This window comes from Tachypleus tridentatus, chromosome 7 (assembly GCF_004210375.1).
Source record: "Tachypleus tridentatus isolate NWPU-2018 chromosome 7, ASM421037v1, whole genome shotgun sequence".
Classification (NCBI taxonomy): domain Eukaryota; kingdom Metazoa; phylum Arthropoda; class Merostomata; order Xiphosura; family Limulidae; genus Tachypleus; species Tachypleus tridentatus.
Window position 1 is genome coordinate 160,565,874 of NC_134831.1, and position 20,702 is coordinate 160,586,575.

The window sequence follows — 20,702 nt, forward strand, 5'->3', positions numbered from 1 at the left end:
AATTATGATACCGGGATTTTAATAATTATCACACCTGGAATATATTTCTGTATTATTCCTGCCACAAGCAATACTTTATCTTTTTAAGGTTATTTCTGCCACGTTTTGTCAGATTTAGCCAAGAAAATTTCTAAGGTTGTTTTTTGCCAGAGGAATTTGTATAAGATTATTATTGGCTTTTTTTTTTTTTTTAAGAATTTGCTCAAAGCTACACGAGAGTTATCTGCGCTAGGCATTCTTAATTTAGTAGTGAAAGACCAGAGGGAAGGCAGCTAGTCATTACCAACCATCGCCAACTCTTGGGCTACTCTTTCACCAACGAATAGTGGGATTGACCGTAACAATGGGCGAGCATGTTTGGTGTGACGGGGATTCGAACACACGACCCTCGGATTACGAATCTAGTGCCTTAACCACCTATCATGCCGGGTCAATTATTATTGTGAGAAATAGCTATGCGAAGTTTTAGGCTTAGCGCCATTAACTATATGCTTTTAACTCTGATGTTCTATTAAAGTTACAGATATGAGTTATTTTATGGTTAACAAAATCTCTGTCAAATCCCCAATGTTCCAGAGTAATTTTTGTCGAGAAATCCCTGTAAGAAACAAACTAACAATGAAGATGGGAAAAGAAAACATTTTACTTGTTTGTTCGTAAGCACAAAGCTGACCATCATGGGTATCGAAACCACGGTTTTTAGTAGTATAAGTCCGCAGAAATACCGCTGTGCTACTGGAGAACTTGTTTTAGAGTTGTTCTTTACGAGATAACTTTCCATACGCATATTTATATTTGTAGTAAAAAAGAAACACAACTTGGAATTCATAACACAAACACATATATATTTGTAAAGTTCAACAGAAGATTGTCTGTAAACACATTTTTGTTTTGACTTACAAAATTGTTTACGATTTAAAACGTTAAGCAGAAAGGTTAAATAATCTGGTTGTATCTCAGTTTCTAGATTTTAAAAGCCTTGTTAACAGTAATGATAAACAATAATAAACAGAATGGTTAATTAACGTGATTGTATCAAAGTTAATGTATTTTACAAGTCTTGCTAACAAGCACGATAAACAATGTTAAACTAAAAGGTTAATTAATCTTATTGTGCCAAAGTTAATGTATTTGATAAGCCTTGCTAACAGTCAAAGTAAGCGATGTTAAAGAGGGAGGTTAATTAATCTGATCGTGTCAGAGTTAATCAATCTTCAAGATATTACAATACATAATGTCAAATAGAGAGGTTATTTAACCTATCTTTAGAAAGGTTTCTGGATTTAAAAAGAACAATTTTGAGAACAGGTAATGTACATACACTGTTAAACGGAGAGGTTACCTAAAATGTCTTTAGAAAGGTTTCTGGATTTTTAAAGTTTTGAGAATAGTGGATGTATACAATGTTAAACAGAGAAGTTAATTAACATGGCCTTGTCAAAGTTCATGTATTTTACAATACTTTAAGATATATTAAAGAGGTTAACTAGTATGATTGCTGTAGGTCTTCTCACGAGTGTGATCTGATACGCCGTTGTTTAAGTTTCATAAAATCATTATTTGTTGAATCAATGGAGCACCTCCAGTGTCTAAGAGGTAAGTATCGAATCTTACGACGCTAAATATCGGGTTTTGATGCCCGTGGTGGGCAGACCACAAATAGTTCATTAGGTAGCTGTGCGTTTAACAACGACCAACTAAGCCAAAAATCAATCTATGAGAAAATATATTGTCCATCGTCTCCACGTTTGAAATTATTAAAAAAATTAATTAGGCTTGCATTTTGAGGTCACCTATACTGGAAACAATCTTATTTAACTTCTGGGACCTTTAGAAATGAAAACTCTTTATTTTAATTTTTTTAGTTACTACACTTATTCAAGGGCAGAAATTAAAGTATATAATCACTCACTTTTTTTTTCTGTTTTTTTCTTAAGGACATTTGAATGTACATCGAGCCTAAATGCAAATAGAGCATTCTGTTATGAATCAACAACGCCCTCATCAGCGAGCGTTCTCTTTATTAAAAGTTTCTTTCGTTCCTTGAAAATGGTTTACATAGAACACACGGGTAGGCGTTAGCACACATTGCACTCAAAAGGGATCTTTCATAACCTAGGCTTTCTGAGCTTTTGTTCTGACTTAGACGTAAACACTCGAAATATACATTCAGAAGAATAGAAATGAACTTAAAACAGACCTATATTAACAAATCCTCTGTAACTCTAAAGTTATAACTATATACTGTGACAACGAATGTTTTTTTTCTGTATCTTATGTGACTCTCTATAAGTTTAAAGTTTTAGGAGCCACTGTGGTGATGAATGTTTACAATAATACATGTATAAGTTTAAAGTTTTAAGAGCCACTGTGGTGATGAATGTTTTCAATAAACCATCTATAAGTTTAAAGTTTTAAGAGCCACTGTGGTGATGAATGTTTTCAATAAACCATGTATAAATTTAAAGTTTTAAGAGCCACTGTGGTGATGAATGTTTCCAATAAACATGTATCAGTTTAAAGTTTTAAGAGCCACTGTGGTGATGAATGTTTTCAATAAACCATGTATAAATTTAAAGTTTTAAGAGCCACTGTGGTGATGAATGTTTCCAATAAACATGTATCAGTTTAAAGTTTTAAGAGCCACTGTGGTGATGAATGTTTTCAATAAACCATGTATAAATTTAAAGTTTTAAGAGCCACTGTGGTGATGAATGTTTCCAATAAACATGTATCAGTTTAAAGTTTTAAGAGTCACTGTGGTGATGAATGTTTTCAATAAACCATGTATAAGTTTAAAATTTTAAGAGCCACTGTATTGATGAATGTTTTCAATAAACCATGTATAAGTTTAAAGTTTTAAGAGCCACTGTGGTGATGAATGTTTTCAATGAACCATGTATAAGTTTAAAGTTTTAGGAGCCACTGTGGTGATGAATGTTTTCAATAAACCATGTATAAGTTTAAAGTTTTAAGAGCCACTGTGGTGATGAATGTTTTCAATAAACCATGTATAAGTTTAAAGTTTTAGAAGCCACTGTGGTGATAAATGTTTTCAATAATACATGTATATGTTTAAAGTTTTAAGAGCCACTATGGTGATGGATGTTTTCAATAAACACATCTATAAGTCTAAAGTTTTAAGAGTTACTGTAGTGATAAATCTTGTCAGTAAACCATCTATAAGTTTAAAGTTTTAAGAGCCACTGTGGTGATGAATGTTTTCAATAATACATGTATAAGTTTAGAGTTTTAGGAGCCACTGTGGTGACGAATGTTTTCGACAAACTCTATAAGTTTGAAGTTTTAAGACAGGGAAGTGAAGCTACTGAAAATCAGTCATACATCATACTATCGGTAGTGTACGTTCTTATATTGTACTATCGGTAGTGTACGTTCTTATATTGTATTCATTTTGAAACACATGGCTCTCCTCTGATACAAACTTTACAGTGGCAGTGTTGAAAAATTAGGAACTACCCGAGGAAAATCCTTACAGCGAGGCTCTAACCAGTCGGACACAAATCCCAAAACAAAATCGTCGATACGAGCCTTACAATAAAAATGTAACATCTTGTAACAATTACCTTCTTTACAAATACAGTCAGTCCAGAGACTGAAAAGGGATCGAATCCGGAGCCTTTTAAACGTGTAGCTTTGAAGAAGCAATGTATCAAGCCTAAAGATCGCCAGGTGTTAGACTTTCAGAAGGGATTCCGGGAGTTTGTAGAGAACTTGAGAAGTGAATTGTTGTTTGAGGATCTCGGCAATAAGGAAGTAAAAACTGCTCTCTACTTCTTAAGTCTGCGTTCATGGACTCGGATGTCTTTTGTGAAGCTCTCGCACATGTTGATATTATGTTAAAAATAAAATATATAAACTTTTCCTACATACCTTGATATCAGATAATCTAAGGAAATATGCCCGACAAAAAGAACACAAAAATAGCGTTTTACGCTTAACTCAAAGAAAATTAGGAAAAGAAAACAAAAATACGGCCGCTTTATCATTTAAAAGCTCCAAAGAGCGAACTCTGTATACAAAGGTATATTTGTTATACTTTTCAAGTTTCCCAAAAATGTACCTTACAATAACTTTGGACTAAACTTTCTTGTCTATAGGCAGTATGTGAATGTGTGTATGGATCTCTCACGCACCCCCCTCCTGGAGCAACTTTCCACTATATGTGTGTTTTCATTTTTATTTGATTCTTATATAATAACTCTAATGGATTTGGATATAATAAATAGTTTCAAGTTGATGATAATAGGCAAACATAGAATGTAAATCCATCTCTATCTTTCTGTACTAGTTGCATTCAGTCTTAGTTACATATATTGTACGGCAAGAAAATCTCATCGTTTGTATACTAAACATGTACTAGATGTATTTCCTCAAGGTTCCCAAAAAGTGTCACATTTAAAGAGTAAATAAAACCAAAATTAAGAGTAACAAATGTTGTTTTTTTTCTTGCTTTGGAAGTTCATTATCAAGTTTAATGGGACCGCAGGATATTTTTACAGTAGGTGTCTGTGACTTGGCGGTAAATTTCAACAATAAACGGACAATTCAGAACAAACAAACATCTCCAATATAGTTTGTTTGTTTGTTTTGAATTTCGTGTAAAGCTACACGATGGCTATCTGCGCCAGCCGTCCCTACTTTAGCAGTGTAAGACTAGAGGGAAGGCAGCTAGTCATCACCACCCATGTTTAGTGTGATGAACCCGCGACTCTCGGATTAGAAGTCGAGTGCCATGGCCATGCTGGGCCTAGACTAGAAGGAAGACAGCTAGTCATCACTATCCATGTTTAGTGTGATGAACCCGCGACAAGAAGTTCTGGCCATTGGGCCTATAGTAGGAAGACAGCTTTCATCATTCCAAATTCTTTATAGTTTTATTAACTGTTGGATTATTTTTATAACTACCCAATCGATATCTTACAAGTTCGCTCTGACGAAGCTGTAATAGCAAAATACTGAGCTAATAAAGTTACATTCTTGAAATATAGAGCGTGATTTCATCTACTTTTATCGAAATGTTTCATAATAAAATACAGTTTGCATTAAACAAAGTTAGAAATAATAATATTTTGCTACATATTTTAGGCACATTGGTTTGGGCGATGTGGTCGAAATATGTAAGAAAATTTTTGTTGTAGCAATAATAAATAAATATGGTTTAAATAGTGTATTACTTTTATTTAATTAAATGTTACAAGATGTAAGAGTAAATAAATTAATACGGGTAATTTTAATTATATTAAGTTATAGTGTGTTTTGTGTTTGTCTTATAACAAAGCCACATCGGGCTATCTGCTCAGCCCACCAAGGGAATCGAACTGCTGATTTTTAGCGTTGTAAATCCGGAGACATACCGCTGTACTAGTGGAGGGCGTTAAGATATACATACACAACCGTGATCGGACTATACATCTATACAAGTAGGCTTGGTTCAAAAATATACTAAAAGTTTCTACAATAGAAAAGTTCTGATTTTAATCATTACAGCGTGTCGCAGATGATATCAAATGGATTCTACATTTGGTAAAAGTTACACTCAAAATGGCATTTGAAAATCAAAGAATGCTACACATTCGTGATGGTAAGAGGTTTGTACGGGGCGTTCAAATAGCTATTTCAGTAAAATGAGAAAGACAGAATATTAATATTGATAAGGAGTGTTTCTCAATATGCATTTGTGGTTGACTTTTATGACAGTAATGCTTCAGCTATTTTTCATCAGTTGCTGTCTGGTTCGCTTCAATTAATTTCGACATTGTTTTAAGGGATATGTTTTGTATCTTTAAAATGTTCAAAAATACGTGAGGGTTCTCTACGATCTTTCTTAAGTTCTTTTCTATCCTGGTTTCTCTGATGTAACATTGTATACATGAATTGCAACTGATTTTGTAGATGACTGTTGTTTTTTATTGTAGTGGGATAATTTTTAGTGATAAGGTTCTTGATTTAATAACCTGGTTTTAGTACGATTATGGTGTGTGTGTCAATGTTTGTTTCCACTTGAATTGTTTTCATAATCCAATTAGGTTTTTGTTGACGTGTTCGATGTAAATAATTGTAATGGTGATACAGAAGAAATTGTTTTCATCTTTAAGATTTGTTTTTTTTTTGTTTAACTTTTCATTTTTCTTGTGTCGATTATTTCTCAATAACATCTACCGGATAATTGTGTTTTTTAAATGAAGATTTAATAAATTCTCTGTAGTTCATCATCTAAGTTGTTGGAAGAGCGCATATAAAACGTTATTTTTATAAAACACTAACTTAATTTAAGTTATGTTTATTTGTTTTGAATTTTCACGCAAAGCTACACGAGGGCTATTTGCACTAGCCGTCCCTAATTTAGCAGTGTAAGATTAGAGGGAAGGCAGCTAGTCATCACCATCCACCACCAATTCTTGGGCTACTTTTACCAACGAATAGTGGGATTGATCGTACCATTATAATGCCTCCCATTGCTGAAAGGGCGAGCATGATCGGTGTGACGGGGATACGAACACGCGACCTAAGGATTACAAGTCGAGTGCCTTAATCACCTGGCTATACCGGGCTATATTAGTTGTATGGAGTGGATTTATAATTAAGGTATTGTTCTGTGTCTTTACCTTTCAATGAATATTTTAGTCTCAAACACTGATTATTTTCTTATGGGTGAACGTTTAAAACGTTTATGAAGAAATTTCTTTGTTTTCCATTGTAAAATGAATATTATTTTTCATCTACTGTGTTTATTTTTTAAATATTTTCTTTTTCAGTTATACTCGGCTCTATGTGGTTTACCCGTTTAAGTAGTTGCATTAGGTTCATTGTCTGTTTCAAAAATTTTTTCAAAGCTCTGTGAGGTCTATTTGCAAATATCTGTCCCTAATTGTAAACTGACAGACTAGAACTAGAGGGAAGGTATTTATTCAACAACACAGTTTATAATTTGTTGCTGCTCAGCTTCCATTTCTTCTCACCTTTATTCATAATGAAAATAGTAAAATTGAATATGAGCTGTTTCATAATAAAACCTGATTTTATATTTTAATTTTAACATCAGTGTGCTCATAAAACAACCTAGTAAAAAGCCTAGATCATCAAGCGTACAAAATGAACAGAATATTTAATTTCTTGCACAAAGAAATCGAAAGTATTATAAAGATCTTACCAAAGTAAGCATTTCCTAGTATTACCACATACAAGTAAACAATTTATAGTTAATCACAAATCAGTTACCTAAGCTTACACGAAAGTTGACTCAATGATGTATCATTAAATCTAAAAGGATTTTGGAGCAAGTTGTCAAGATTAAATATCGGATATTTATATTAAATGCTTCAAATATTGGACATTAGAGTAAATTTCCTGAATGACCGTTGACCAGCGGTGTGTTTACAGAGTTATATAGCTAACATTGTTGTTCTCACTGGTGTACAAAGTGCAGATATCTCGGTGATGAACAAAGTGAAAATATTTCAATGTATAACTTTGTGCTAAAACAAAGAAACCTAAATGATCTATATTTCTTGAAGTTCTCTGAGGAAGGCGCAATAGGAAACGTTAGTTAAAATGCAGCTTGTTTTTTTATCATTACCGGACGAGTAAAACTCGTTTTCTAACTTTATTGCCATTATGTTTAAAACCTTCCAGTGTGCACTGCAAATTCTGAAAAAAAAAACAGCTAAATGTTTTTAGATTATATTGTATTTATTTGTAGATGACTTCAAGCACGTGTGCAGAAACGTGAAATTTTGAAACCAACGTCATTTCATAATATTAATGACCATGCATTAGGTTATTTTAAACATTGTAAATGAACACCTGGAGGACAAATATTTTAATCAAGTGACTTAAGTTGACGTTAATTGATCAAAATAGCACACTTCATTTGTCGTTAATTTTCTTAGTGATTTTGTTTTATAATCATTTATGTGCCTTTGGCATGGTAACTTGCATTGTTAGATCACGCTTACTCAGCTTTATCTTAATTCTGTTATAATTGAAATGGATTCATAATGACGAGAAACCCACTTGAAGTAAAAAACGTATTCTTAAGACGGCTGGTATGGATATTAAAACTTTAATTAAAATAAAGTACAGAAAAACGTTTCGATCTGAGAAGGTTCAAACGTTGTTCTGTACTTAGTTGAAATGGATATATTTTTTTACTTTTATTGTACATTTCATTATAAAGTATAATGCGATATATTTAATTGTAATTATTAGATTTTACCGCCAATGTTCCAATGTATTCCGTTTTTAATTATTATAATTTGTCGTTTTACCATTTCTCCAAAATGAAACGTAACCTAAATAGCTTTAGAAACCAGTAGATGGCGACACAATACACTATTCTTAGTGTTTTTTGTTTTTTTTCAACTTCAGTAAGACTTAAACAAATTAGTAACAATATATGTAAGCATTTCTTTATGAAATTTTATACGTTTATGGACTTCCTATTGACTATCCAATTTTCTGTCTTTATCAGAGTCAGAGATATAACCAATTAGGAACCGGTTTTTCACACGATTAACCTCATACAAAGTTAAAGAAATATAACATTAAAATATACGATTCCATATTATACTTAAAGATCACTTGCTGGTTATGACAAAATATGCTCAGAGAATTCAACGAATGAATAATACCGTATTTTATCTGTTGTTCATTCTAATCATTCTGCTATTGAACGAAATACCACTGGTAGTGACTTGTGAAAAACTATAAATAGATCTGAAATACTATTTTTGCACATCTCTGATTTTGAGCCTGCAATGCACAAATTAATTAAAACATTTACAGACGAAGCAGTTTTTATTGCACACCTTGTTGTTGTATACGATAACTGAGCCTAATTTGCTGTTCAGGTCCTGCTGGCATAGCTAGGTTGTTGAGGCGCTCGACTCGTAATTTGAGTCGCGAGGTCAAATCCCTGTCATACCAAACATGCTCGTGGATGGCGATAACTAGCTGCGTTCCTTTTAGTCTTCTCGTAATATGAGGGTCGCGGGTTCGAATCCCCGTCACACCAAACATGTTTGCCCTTTCAGCTGTGGGGCGTTATAATGTGACGGTCAATCCCACTACTAGTTGGTAAAAGAGTGGCCCAAGAGCTGGCGGTGGGTAATGATGATTAGCTGCCTTCCCTCTAGTCTTACACTGCTAAATTAGGGACGGCTAGCGCAGATAACCCTCGAGTAGCTTTGTGCGAAATTCAAAATAAACAAACTATCTCCTAATATGAAGTTTTCAAAAACAGATGCAAACAAGTATTCATAAATCCTTAAAATCTTAAATTCAAACCAAACTGTCAACATTATACCTATTTTGATAGATTTTTAATTATCTCTATCGTTTGTTTATTTATTTTTGTGACTATATAGTTTTGTTCTAATCATAAAACTCCCTGCTTAGGTATTGTTAATATGACACTAAAAACTTTTCAATACCGATGTATAGCTTTGTGCTTAACTATAAACAAACACAACGACTTATTTCACATCTGTTGCTCTGTATATGCGCTTGGTGTTATCTTTTCAGAACTCAGTTTGTAATTATGTGTATTTACATATAAATTCTAAATATTCTTTGCATTTTATATTTTTAACAGAAGGGCATATGATCGAAACGTCGGAAATAAAACAATTTCTCGGTTATAGACACGTGCTTAACTTTTTACAATATATATTTGAACAATAACTTAGATCAGTTCCATGTTAAGTTAAATACTTTGTTTCTGCTAAGCTCAAATTTTGCATAACTTTTATACATTACTTACGAATTAGAAACGTACTTCCAGGTTAATATTTATTATTGTTTAGAAATTAAGTATATAAAATTAGAAATTAAAAAAGACAAATAAATTAAAAACAATTCATAAACAGTAAAACAATTCTATATATAAAATAGATGAATAAATTTAAAAATAACTAATACAAAGTAAAACAATCTCACATATAAGTTGGACCTAAGGGTGTGCAGGAGGAGGTAATTCGTTTTCTGTAGAATAGGCTTAGCCACTACTCTTTTTACCTAAAGCAATAATTTGTTAGTCTATTTTCCTAAAATCATTTAATCATTTGAGACTTTGACCAGTTAGTTTAAGCTTCATTTTCTAAAGGCAGATTACCAAGGCAAGCATAAAAAGAAAAACATACAGAAAAGAAAATCATATTTAAATATACAGATGTTAGTACGTAATAAATACATAATTTTATAGTATCAGAGGTGCCAACCATTACAATTTGAGAGTAATCATTACGATTTTGGGGTATACATTACCACTATACGCTCATACAGAAGATATTACGACTTGTTGCAACTTCCAAATTATTGTATATTATATAGGCCTATACAATAAAGTGATAAATTGTTCCCCCAGAAAAGGTGTGAAAAGAAAATTTCTAGTGAGATACAAATAAATTTTGATAATAAATATAAGACATAGTCCAAATGGCTACTTGTGATAATCATGTTTGTGCTTGAAATAATAAAAAAAAATATTTGTATCTCCGACGTCTACCAATCGTTTGAGTGCGGTGCTTCGCCATACTGGGTAGGTGGGGGAATCCATAGGTACGTCATCAGTGCTTGTCAGCCAATCAGCGCTCGTGTAGATGGGTATATTTCGTTTTCTAAGCGGCATAAAAACACCAATGCGATCGTTCACAAGTTGGAAAAAAAAAAAAAGAGGCCTCGTTCATCAGATTGTCTTGTTTCTGGCAAATCTAAAAGGACTAAAACTGTGAATCAAAAATTTAGGAAAGAGTATAGTGCAAAATATCCGGTCATTGCATCAAAAATCAGTGACAGTCATGCGTTTTGTACAGTTTGTCACATCGATTTTTCTGTGGCGCATGGCAGGATAAATGATTGTTCCAGACATACAAAATCGGCATCTTACCAACAAAAGGCTGAGGCGAAGACAAAAACAATACAGATAACGACATTTATGATTAAAAATTCAGAATATGAAACCATAAATGCAGAAGTGATGTTCACGCAATTTCTCATTGCTCATAATTTACCCCTAACTGTAGCCGATCATGTAGGACATCTATTCAGAAAAATGATCCCAGACTCTGACATAACGAAAAAATATGGCTGTGCTAGAACCAAAACTACAGCCATTGTACAAATGTTGGGTTGTGAAGATGACAAAATGATTTCAAGCATACTTACTAACAGTGTTTACAGTTTAGCCACAAATGGGTCCACAGACATGGATGACTCAAAACTATATCCAGTGGTTGTACGATATCTGTACGGGCTCTGTCTACAATCATTACGCTCAATCATTTGAAATAGTTGGCATCTCTGCAGTATGAATATCAACCTGTTCTCTGGTATAGTTGTGGATTAAAATGACAACTAGAAATAACACTTATTATAGAATATGATTTTGTCTATAAATAGTTCTCCAAGTTGTTGAAGTTTTATAACAGATGTCGGAATGAAGATTTCAATATTTGTTAGTTATTAATTCATACTGAAGTATGAAATATACGGCATATTAGTAGTAGGTCTACATGTTGCTGTAAAATTGATGTAATTAAAGAGTTTAAAATTATTATTGTTAAGCAATATATTAGAAGTAGATCTACCTGTCTCTATAAAATTCTTGTAACAAGTTGAAATTATTTCTTGTTAAACGATAAGTAGTAGTAGGCTTACCTGCCTTTGTAAAATTCTAGTAATTTAACATCTTGAAATTATTTATTACTAAACGATGTATTAGAAGCAAGCTTACTTGTCCCAATAAAATTCCAGTGATTAAACAGCTGGAAGTCACTTCTTATAAAACTTAGATGCGAATAAGAGTTCCATGTGCAACATTATGAAAATATATGTTTTTGATTTCTTTTTAAAATAAAGCGGCAACAAACTGCCTGTTACCATCCATTCTATAAAGATTCATCATGGTAAACATATTTTTATTATTGGCGTGGCAAATGACACTACAGAGCCGTACTTTAGACATGATAAATGGTAAAAAAATATTTATTATTGGTATGGTAATTGGTAAACAGATATTTATTATTGGTATAGTAAGTGATACTACAGATGTATATTGTTAACATGGTAAGTGGTAAACAGATATATATAGTTAAAACGGTAAATGGTTAACAGATTTATTTTGTTGACATGGTAAGTGATACTACTGAGCTAATATACTGTAGAGATAGTAAGCGGTAGACAGATCTATTTCACAGACATGGAAAGTGCTTAACAGATCCGTTCTGTAAACATGGAAAATGTTAAACAAATTTATGCTACAGGCATGGTAAGTGACACTACAAATATATATTGTAGACATGATAAATGGTACTACAGATCTATACTGTTGACTTGGTAAGTGAATATCCGAATTTGTATGGGAGAAATTTAAATGTTGTGTATCCCATTTACATTTTTTTATTTTTTTGAACGATTATTGTTTGTTTCCTCCAAAGAAATTATAAAAACAGGCCTTAATATGTAGGTATGAATATATTTACTTATATATGCATATTTATGAATTTAAAAACAAGACCAGGCCTGGCATGGCCTAGCGCGTTAAGGCGTGCGCATCGTAATCTGAGGGTCGCGGGTTCGCGCTCGAGTCGCGCTAAACATGCTCGCCCTTCCAGCCGTGGGGGCGTTATAATGTGACGGTCAATCCCACTATTCGTTGGTAAAAGAGTAGCCCAAGAGTTGGCGGTGGGTGGTGATGACTAGCTGCCTTCCCTCTAGTCTTACACTGCTAAATTGGGGACGGTTAGCACAGACAGCCCTCGAGTTGCTTTGTGCGAAATTCCAAAACAAACAAAAAAACAAGAACAACAATTAAAACTAAAGGATAGTCGAGTGTGTTTTTTTTTTTTTTTTTGCGGAACAATGTTGGTGATTTGAAGGAAACTGCGATGAATAAAACCTAATGAGTAAACTAGTTTTAAATATGCAAATCTGTTAAAATTGTTAAAAATTCAATGATTTTTCTCAACATAACACTTTCTTATTGTTGCGATGTTCTTATGCTTAATTGTATACACTTGGGTGTAAATTACGAAATGAGAATAGTTATAATAAAAGTGATAAATATCAAACTAAACTGTAGTTGTTTCTTTATGTACTTCCTGTGATATAGCAATTCAAACGTGTACTGTCGTGCAGCAGACCAAAAATACACTTTTCAAAACGTTAATTTTCTATTCCCCAGATTTGAAACCCGAAATGTATTCACTAAGAGAATGTCTAATTTTTGTCAATATCAGTCAGTTATTAGGCCTGTTAGTTTATTTTGTCACTATTAGTCATTTGTTAGGCCTATTAGTTGGTTTTATCGCTATTAGTCATACTTAGGTCTACAGCGGTATGTCTCTGGATTTACAACGCTAAAATCAGGGGTTCGATTCCCCTCGGTGGGCTGAGCAGATAGCCTTTGTGGCTTTGCTAAAAGAAATACACACACACACAAACACATACTTAGGTCTATTCGTTTTTTAAAATCTGTATCTTTTTAACGTTTAAAACTTTAACATAGAATATCAAATATCCCGAGCCAGATTTGACAATATTATTTTAATTCAGTTGAGCGAGATGAACGAGTCCACAGAGAATGTTAAAAACGATGGATTAAACGCTTCTTTCAAGGGTTTTCTTTACGGGACATCGGTATTAAAATGGAAGTTGTATTGTCATAGCAACGTATTGTGAACTAGTAAGCTTTGAAAGTATGGAGCAGTTCTTAGGCTTAACATTCTATCTCAATATACTAATTTATAAAATTATTTTAGGTGTTAGTTTGTAGATTACAGGTTTTTTTGCACTTAAGTTTTATGTTTCAGAACGGGCAGTGTAAATAACAGTATTTTAAACAAAATAAAATAAAAATTGACTTCAGTATGTATTTTTTTCTTGCTAAGTTATTACTGGTTCCCTAGTTCGTTATCAAACTAATATTTATCATCCAATTAATATAATAATGAGAATAGTCAAAATGTTGATTTTGTCGAATGTTCAACACGAATAATTTGTTATCGACCTATAATGTATTGACACTGTGACGAGAGTAAACGGATATTGTTTTAACGAGATTGTGTTATTTCTTGTCGACGGCAGCGATTAGTTTGTTTATTATCAAGTATAAAGCTGTAAAATGGGCTATCTGTGTTCTGCCAACCACAGGCACCAAAATCTTGTTTTTAGTGTTATAAACTCGGACATATTGCTGAGCCATCAGGGGAGAAAACATTGGTATATACATAAGCATCAATTCTTGAGGACGTTTTCAGATAAATCGGATATTTTTTATACATTGTAGCAGGTTTACTCGTATGTTAGCTAATGTGAGAAACAATGTTAGAAGAGGACAGAAAAGTCCGTTCACTGTTGGTGAAAGTAAATAAAAATATTTTTAGTTATCACTAAAACCTTGTATGGCTTACGTAAACGAAAATTTTATGCACTAATAGAAAAACAAATAGATGCGTAAATCATAAACTGATGGCTAGCGGTTATTGAAATTACAGACGAAAATGAAGTATTACGTGAAGTAATCATAGAGCTGGCCTGGCATGGCAAGGTAGTTAGGGGGCTTAGCTCGTAATTTACGGGTCACGGGTTCAAATACAATAATCGTGAGGGAGGTATAATAAAACAGCCAATCCCACATTTCGTTGGTAAAAAATAGCTCAAAAGTTGACGGTGGACAGTGTTGACTAGCTATATTCACTATAATGTACCGCTTCTAGATCAGAGACTGCTAGCGCAAATTATCCTCGAGTATCTTTGCTCTATGTAAAAAAACAACAACAACAAAACTACCACATTTATATAAACTACTTCAATGCTTTCCTTGCTAGGTCGTCTTTGAAAATGAACAAAAAAAGTCATTTGTTAAATATGGCTTATGTAGTCTGTACTTGTATATATATATATTAAAGAAACAAACTTATTTTATAATCTTTTATTATATTACTTTCTGCAAAAAACATTCTTAAGAAATAACCGTTACTTATGTGGGTTTATAAATGATATATATTATTTAAATGAAACTACACGAAATAATAGGAAGATTTTTCTCCAGTGTTTACAATATATAATTCAGAACAAGTCCGAAAGAGGTCAGCATAAACAATCATTCTAGTGCCATCTAGTGAGCACTGCTTGTAATACGTAATAACATTGAAACATGAAGGATGCCCAAGTACTTCCGACAAATCACAGAAGAGGTTAAGTTAGTGTATTGTTGACAAGTGTAAAGAAATAGTGACTGAAAGGAAAACAAATATCTTTCACTGGAGTGTAAATATATATTTTTATATACAAAATTAAGAAACGTTTGAAATTTTAAACACATTATCAACATGTAAACAAATGCATTAATTCACACATTCTTGTAAACTTTTTAAGACCATAATGATAGATTTTGCATCTCACGATTTTAATAGCCTTTTCTCTGTAAATTTAGCGATTGTTCATCATTTCCTAATAATAAAAAGAAATACGTTCTTAGGTGGATTATATCTGCCCCATTGGCATTAGTGGTATGTCTGTGGACTTATGCAACTAAAAACCGGGTTTTAATACCTCTGATAGGCAGAGCACGAATAGCATTTTGAGTAAATTTGTGCTTAATAACAGACAACAAACTGAGTTATCTAATTAACTTATATATGCTCTTCGCAAAAGATAACTTTAAAAAAATTAGAATATCAGCGGAGATTTATTGGTTGATTAGTTCTAGAGCAAAGCCACTGTAGGTTATCTACTGTTGAGTCTACCGCGGAGAATCGAATGTCAGATTTTAAGCCTGTAAACTTACAGCTGTCCAATTGGGATAACACAATTCCGAAATAAGTAAATATCACGTGCACGTTTTCTTGATTAGAATATATTGATAAATATTTATTTATTTATGATTCATTAAAAATATAATAGAATTTCAACTGTTAAATATCAGTTGACTTTTATTATCAAATTTAAAAAAATCAAATGGTTTCTATTTCTCAACTAATCTGCATATTTCCTTTTTAATATTCGCTGCATTTTTATGCTATTTTTATTTTGTGCATTGATTTTCAAAATAACCTTTCTTAATATACCGTAGGACGAGTATCGAAACCCGGTTTTAGCAAGATAATTCTTTAGTATTACTGCTGACTCGCTGGGAGGTGGGTGGATGAAAACGCATTATGTCAAATTAAAAAAGTAAATCATCTGTAACAACATAACATATCGATCAAAGCCAAACTTAACGTTTTTGGACTTCATACAAAATGCTGATAACCCATACGTGATCAAATCTTTCACGCATAATTTGTATTAAATAATACCCCTCATTACATCGGCAAATTCAGCAAGTTTTGATGGGTTTTTATTTTAATCATACCTCCCTCCCTCTGAAACTCTTACTAATGGACCAGCTACCTTTACCAAATGACATTTCAACTTTTAATCTTTTAGGTCTTTTGCAAAGTCATGATAGTCATATAAGAACAAATAAGTGTAATTTGAGTGTCTTAAAGGTTACGCATTTTTAACTGAGGATATGTCATAGTAATTTACACGAAACGTAGAATTTCTCTTAATTGACCCATATACATACTGATCAGTTTAAACACTGAATATGTGGTAGTGAATGCTGGAAACAGCGAATAATTGTTGTTTCTGTTGAATTTCATACAAAGATACTTCAGAGCTACGTGCGCTATCCATCCTCAATTTTGAAGTGGTAGATCAGATGAAAGACATCTAGTCAACACAACCCATCTTCAACTCTTGGGATACTATCAATGGAATAGAGGGATTTGACTGTCACTGTCATAACGCACCCACAGCTTCAAAGTGCTGGCTGCGGTAACGGAGTACGAACCACTTATATTCCGACATGCTAACCACAGAAAATATTGAACAAGTTGATGATTTTAAACAGAAGATATTGAACATATCGATATTTTAGTAAAGAAGATGAATCAAGACGTTTTGAGAAATTATACTTGTTATTTGGCTCACTGCCATAAAATATACCGATCAATTTTAACCGAAAAAATTTAGTTTGCTAATTATTTTAATGTGTATTTTTTTTAACATAAAAGTCACATCAGGCTATCTGCTGTATCGACCAAGGGGAATCATACTGCTAATTTTAGTGTTGTAAATCCGTAGACTTACGGCTGTTCCAGCAGAGGACATTTTAATGAGACAATATTACACATAAAATCAAATATTACATTTACTGATGACTTCAATCAACCGTTTCCTTTTCATGCATGAATTTGAATAGAATAACTTAACCTACAGTAAACATTTGTATACGGTACATCGATGTTGGGCCTTGGCGATATGATGGTTTTTACTTTAGGTTAAAAACGTTACATAATATTTTTATATTGATCACAGTAAGAGTTAGATGTAATGTTAAAAAGGTTACATAACATTTTTATATCAGTTGTTAGTATTAGTTTTGAATGTCAGATTTGCTGGAGTTGACTTCGGTTCCGTGACATTTGGTAGTGTTAGGTTCAAAATTAGTCACAACTTTAAAATGATTGTTGTTAGGAACAAAGTTGGTTATAACTCTAGAAGGATTGTTGTTAGAATCAAAGTTTGTCATAAGTCTAAAATTATTGTTGTTAGGAACAAAGTTGATTATAACTCTAGAATGGCTGTTGTTAAGTACAAAGTTAGTTATAACTCTAAAATGATTGTTGTTCAGCGCAAAACTGGTCGTAACTCTAGAAGGAGCATTGGGAAAGCCAAGGTTGGCTCAAATGCCTGAAAGAATTATTCCGAAGTCCCACGACCACTAGAATATAAACGAGGTAGGCCCGCGATGGCCAGGTGGGTTAAGGCATTTGACTCGTAATCTGAGGTTCACGGGTTCGAATCCTGTCGTACCAAACATGCTCACCTTTTCAGCCGTGGGGGCGTTATAATGTGACGGTTAATCCCACTATTCGTTGGTAAAAGAGTAGCCCAAGAGTTGGCGGTGGGTGGTGATGACTAGCTGCCTTTCCTCTAGTCTTATGCAACTAAATTAGGGACGGCTAACGCAGATAGCTCTTGTGTAGCTTTGCTCGAAATTCTAAAAAACAGTCAACTAGGTAATCTTGCGTTGTTCACAATGGCTGACTATAACAATGATTGTATAGTTCAAGGTTCATCCAAATGACTAGAAGGATCATTGTGAAGTTCAAAGCTAGTCCTAATGATTAGAGAGATCACTCAGACATCTATAGTTGCAACAAAAACTGGAAAACAAAAGTATGCCATAAAGTTGGTTATAATGATAGTTGGACCACTGCGAGGTAAAGAGTTGATTGCCATGGTAAAGGGGTTAAAAACCGTAATGGTTGCAGGACATTTTGTAAGGATCCCCTCAGGATAACCTTTTAGTCTTATTAACTTACGTGATTAGACATGTTATCTCCCTTCATTAAAAAACTATTATGATGAGCACTAAATTTATTCTTTTCGTCCTGAGGAAAAGATCAGATACTTAACTTGTATTGTTGTGAGAATAGACTTGACTTGCTAACTTTGTGGTAAGAAAAGAGAAGTATTTAACACGTTAAAGATTAAATGCGTGCAAAAAATCCTATAAACATGCTCTAAATCAATACGACTACTGAGCATTCAGGGAGTTTCTTTGTTATGGTTTGTTGATATAAGTAACTAGGAGCTGAAACAGTTTGTATTTTTACAAACGTATAAGAAATGTTTAACTCAAACAGGTTATAAAACCTAAGGTCTCGAATTACTATTTTCATTTCCGAATGGGATTTAACCATTTTTGTGACTTCATGATGAAACATGGTGCTCAAGTGTTTCTGTTAAATTAAACCTTATATTTAATAAGTATTGAAACACAAACCTCACAAAGTTTTTATTCTATGCTGACGCATACGTGTATAAAATTATCATGCCACAAGTTAGGCTTTATTTGTATTTTAAGCAAAGCAGTTATGAATTTAATCACATTTTGTAGTTATAAAAAACCTTTTAGTTGAAATTGGCAATGAAAAAATACACAGTGGTTATCTGTTTTCACGGAATTTGCTGATACAACAGGAATTGTAAAAATGCTATTGTTGTAGTAATATATATTTTTGGGCAGGCTCAAATTCATTATTTGGTAAATATAACGCGAAGTCCAGTTCATTTAACGACAACGAAAGCGATTTTTATATTCAGCTGTAATGTGCATGTTTGTTGACAGGCCTAACTAGCAACCACTTGTTAAATTTTCTCTCGTATTTATGACAAGTAGAAGGTAGAACACTGAGTTGATTCACTTACTGCTTTTGATTGACTCACTAATTCACCCATTTTGGTGTTTTTATCAAATACTTGTTTTTCAAATATCTTCCAAGAATTCGAGATTTCACGTCAGATCTGGACATTTAAGAAACTTGTATAATTCAAACGTCATCGTTACATTATGATGCCAAACTTGGAGTTGCGTGAAAAATAGTAATACACAAATAAAACATTAACATTAAATTTAAAATTATGTAACAAGTAATAAAGTCACTATTAACAATTAGCAAAAAACAATCATGAGTATATATCACAATAACTGATTTATTAATTAAATGTATTAAACAAAGTATACTTACAATTCTGATTAAAGAAAAAAATCTTTCTTTTCTTATTTACTTTCTCCAAATTGTTCATTAGGCAACTTTTGTGAGGATTTATTTTTCCCTGGCTTAAGACTGGATAATCTCTTGTCCCTTATCATCACTTGCTGATTTGTAAGTTGAGGAATTCGCTCTTGGTAAATGGTAGAATGTCTGTCTGCATTCCTTTGGAAGTGTTAACAGGAAGCTCTGGCTTTCCAAGATGTAGACATATCTGGTGACGTCACTATTGAAGCTAAAACAGATAGCTATTCTCCTATCACTATTTTTCCAACAATTATCACAACAGATTCTTACTGGTTAGGACCATCTGTTGCACTCAAAATATCCTAATTGTGTTATCTTTGTTTTAAAGTCTAACCGATGCTGTCCACATGTTCATAATGTGTGTGTGGAGGGCTATCGTGGCCAGATAATGTGAATATGTTTAAAGCTACTATAACTTTACAACCACGATTGCACACAAAACAAGTTCTCAGTATGCACTGTTATTTAACAATTACCAAATCATGTAGTGAAGAGAAGTTTCTCACAGTGAGGGTGATTTCCAGGTTTTCTCTGGACCCTTATGGACACTTGCTGTTTACATCAATCCAGCTTCTTTATTCATCCTCACCTGGTTATAAATGGGGTGAAAGTTATTTTCAGTGATGTCTTAGTCAATGGATTCATCTTCCTGAACATCATTACCAGATAGGGTCACACAGTTGTAGCCCTAGAACTAATGTCGATCAACATTCTCCAAAGGTTACCATAACTGAACTCAATGACTAGTGAACTGGTTTATTTAAATATCACACTCCTTACTTTCATTATGGCAGATGGAGTATTCTCTTCCTTAAGGTAACGCACCCTTGGTTCATCACAGTTGTGGAGGTAATGTTTCATGTTTTCCACACTTACAGAAGTTTCCGAGAATTGTTATCAGTGAGGAACAGTAACATTTCCTTTTACATTGCAGTTGAAACACATTCTGTCTTGTGGTTTACTTTACTTATTTTGGGAAAGCTTGTTTGTTGGTTTGTTTTGAATTTCGCGCAAAGCTACACGAAGGCTATTTGTGCTAGCTGT